The sequence below is a fragment of the Enoplosus armatus genome, chromosome 13, assembly GCF_043641665.1.
Source record: "Enoplosus armatus isolate fEnoArm2 chromosome 13, fEnoArm2.hap1, whole genome shotgun sequence".
Lineage (NCBI taxonomy): Eukaryota > Metazoa > Chordata > Actinopteri > Centrarchiformes > Enoplosidae > Enoplosus > Enoplosus armatus.
The window spans coordinates 17,924,693-17,928,871 of NC_092192.1; positions in this window are offsets into that span (position 1 = coordinate 17,924,693).

Genomic DNA, 4,179 nt, shown 5'->3' on the forward strand with positions numbered 1-4,179 from the left:
GGCCCTATGGAAAAAAACTCTTCCTTCTGTTGTCGTCCAACTGGGTTTCTGTGTTGAGTTTACAGGTAGAAATCAAACAACAGCCCTCTGAGTTCATTATGAGCAAATGGATTTTACTGTCTTGGGGAAGACCTTGAGGAAATTTTTGCCCCCATCGCAGGGTGGCTGTTCTCTCCTTCGTGTTTTATTGAGTCTATCGATCATTGTTTCAATCTCATGCCCTTTCTTTTTCTCCTTGCCTCTCTGTCTTGTCTTACCTTACTCTTAATCATAGCTGCACACACACACACACACACACACAAACGCAGACCTTATAAACACACTGTGAGTATATACCTACACAAGCAACATAGTGCTGAAAAGAAAGTTAACGGGCTGTAGCTACTGTAGGCTGTGGCTGAGGAGAAGTGTGTAGGAAAGGGATTACGACTTTACATCTCTCATGTGTGGGTACACAAACTATATTGGTCTTTTTATTTTCCATGTTACCACCTCGCTGTTAGCTTTGCAAGATAAATGTATTCCCAGTGGCTAGCTTTTTCTATCCACTTCACATGACCATTTTCTCCCAGAAATGTTACATTCAAGAGCAGAACTAGTTTCACTTTCTACCTTCTGTCGCCTTCATTGCACGTATCCTCTGAACCTCTTGACATCCTTTTACTTCACATTCATCATAAACACGTACTGTTCCGTTTAGATCTTCGTGTCTTACATTCTGCTTCGTTCTTCACTTCACATTCAACGATTGACTGCTTAACATTCTCTTTTTTTTGTCGGTCTACTTGCAGTACCACCGTTGGACAACTTACTGTGGCATTCTTCAGTGTTTCGACAGTAAGGACGGGTTGCTTTTTAGGAGAGAAATCTATGGAGGATTTGGGTCTCTGATGTTTAACATGACAAAGTGACATTTAAGTCAAGGTGAGGGTGAAATCTATGAGTTTACTTACTTCCTATCTGCTTTAATGGACTGTAAAGTAGAGCTGCAACAATTAGACAATGAATTGATTAGTTGATAGATAAGCAGCTATTTTGATAATCAATGAATCGTGATGATTTGATACTTTTCTCTGTTTTATATCATGAACATCTGTGGGAAACAATGACAGTAATTTTTCACAATTTTCTGACATTTATTAGACAAAATGATTAATCAAGAAAACTATGGGCAGATTAATCAATAATGAAAGTAATTATTATGTTCAACACTACTGTGTAGTCTACGAGAAAAAACGATGCCATAATGTCTCATTCAAGATGCCCTTGCTGTCAATCAGCCACTGCTTTGCACCTCCAAGTGCTTTCCTTTTATAGACTTACGATCAACTTTGAAATGTGAACTGGCATGAAGAAGCTCCCAGATGGAATGCACAAATATTGAAAACTGTATGACTACTGACAGCTGAAATAAGCCTATAGCATTGTATACTACCTGCTGTGCTGATATCATACAGTAGTTAGTAATGCAAAGTTAGAAACCATACTAGGCTGTACCAGAGTCACCAGGGGGAGGGAGCATTGGCTCGTCAAAAATAAAGATTTGTAGTTCTACAATGCGAAATCTGCTACAAGGACAAAATATCCATATTTGAAATGAATGATATTCCCCTGGAAAATCCCGGAAAATTAAAGACTTAATGAAAAAATGCAAAGCCCTCCAACTAATTTCCTCCATAGACCCCTGTCATAAATAGCGCACAGTGCCTTACATGCCTCTTTGTCTTACAGTAATTATCATATCCACATGCCGCATAAAACCCTGCCAAGAATTTAGCTTACTTTTCTGCAGAAATTCCTTATCAACATCCCTCAAGAATACACCTGCTAATCCTTCACTCTTTCTAAATAACTGCCTCCATGCTCTGACCTCTTTGCATTTCAACACCCTATTTCAGACTTACTCTCACCCTCAAAACAGCACATTCCCTAAAGCCTCCATTTCACATTCTGTAACCCTTCTTCACATTATGTTACCATTAAAATTAGACCGCGTCTCAATGCTTTGAACCTCCTAGAGATTATCTGTGATTTTTAGCGACCATATAATGAGCATTTTTACAGTTTGCCTTGCACATCTCCCAACGCTGCTCCACCTGACATAGCAAGGGACTTACTGCTGTCTGTATGTTGGTGGTATCCATGCACATTCACTTTGACTGAGCATTGTGGTGACATTTTTTCCCCTCAGTGGGTTACCAGAGCAGACAGATTCAACAGCAGCCAGCCACCGACGTGACAACAACCAATGCCCTGACAGCTCCCATTTAGAAGCCTCAACTTCTATCATTGCATATTTTTCTATAATTGTATCTGATTGAGAGTCAATGCAAATCAAATTAGCTGATTGAACCTAAATAAAATATTGAATTGACAAAGTACCTTTTGTGGGTTCAGTCCCCATGAGGTTTCCCAGAGATCCTCATCTCTGCTGTTTTAGAATTTATACGAAGTCAGTGGAAATGGTACACAAGACGGATGTTCCCCCAAGTATCACCTATTCACAGACACAGACATATCAAAGACACAATGCCGTGTCCTGTCTGAAGGACGTGGTAGAGGTTATCCACAGTATCTCTATCTATCGCCTGTACGGGGCACTCATTCAAACACACAGTCCTACAGTGCATCCATATTTGTAGAAGACATCCACACAGAGGGGTTAAAGCACAATCACACCAAGAAATTCACTCAGACAACTACATTTTTTGAGGGCGATTCTTCCAAGGTGATTTGATAAAGCTAGTGAGTGGATAAGCTGCCAGACATCCTCAGAATAACAAGTGCCGCAGCTCAGAGGCTCCTCTGGCTTTGATGTTTGCCTTCAAACCTGGCTTTATGCTGACAGCAGATGCTGAGTGAAGTATACACCGCAGCTCCTTTTTTTCAGGTGACTTGAGTTCAGATCCGCCCTGGATTTCAAACGTGACCCAGTTGTTCATTTGTAGCCTTTAACGAGCTAGTGCAATAATAAGTGTTAGTAGAGAAGAGAGGCTGGCTGGCTGGGGGGGGGGGGGGGGGGTGCAGTCTCTCACTCATTCACACACTTGTTTATTTTTCTTTACTGAGTTTTTTTTATCTTCTGGTTTGTTGGTATAAGTATTGCTCAAGCGTTTTGACCCTATCCACAAGAGTCTGGTGTAAAAACTAGTGATTTATGCTCAATTTTATGGCTCATATTCCCGGGAAGAATAGTTGCTTTATTTCATTGTATTTAATTTTATTATATATTACACTTATGCAAGCAGTACCTCTCTTGTGAACTCTTATTCTGAAGTTCTAATTTTGTCATTATCATCATTATCATAAGCATCACAATGACCATAATTTGTAATATTATCATCACTGCCTTGCTTTTGTTTTGATCTTATGTTTTGAGCGCTATTATTGTCTTAATCATCTTTTACAGACAGAGTTTCCATATCTGTGTCCATTTCCATCTCGGCTACCAAAAAAAGAAAAAAAAAAGAAAAAGAGAAATAATCGCTATTAGTTTCAATGGCATAAACTCCTCTTTAGATGTTGTTGTTATTTTGTCCACACACTTCCTCAATCACTGATCTTGCTCAGCTGACCTGACCTGACCCAGGACTCCTGCTGATATCGTTCCCCTCTGAGCTTTTTCATCTCGCTCTGAGCTTTAGTTGACCTTGGTGATTAGCTTAGCTGTTCGGCAGATGGTGGGTGGAAAGCTGGCTGAGCTACACTGTCACCAACTTTAGGGCTCAAGAGGGGGCCCATGGGTGAGGATTATGATGCAGAGTCAGCGCTGGAAGTGCGTGAGTGGTGAATATACAGTACAATAGAGCAGACGGTGGGTTGGCATGTGAGAAAAGATGGAATTGTCAGTGGGACAAAGAAGCTTGAGCATGACAGAGAAATGAAGGAGACTGTGCATTAGGAAGTCACAGGGGGGCAGAGAAAGAGACAAACAGTGGGAGGGGAAGGTGGTAGTAGTTCTGGCTCAGGCCCTGTCGTGACAGGTGAGGGGGGGACTCCTCTCTCAGGCCTTCTTGGCTGCTGATGGACTGCTGACCCTTTTATCCCTCAGCATCTTGTAGTGCACTTCTGGAAGGTGGTGGCCAGTGAGGGCCGTTCCCTCAGCCACCCTCAGTGCATAATGGGTGACTGTGTTCCCAGTGTCACTGCTGCCCTTTGTCCCACCCTCAGTCTCCTGTG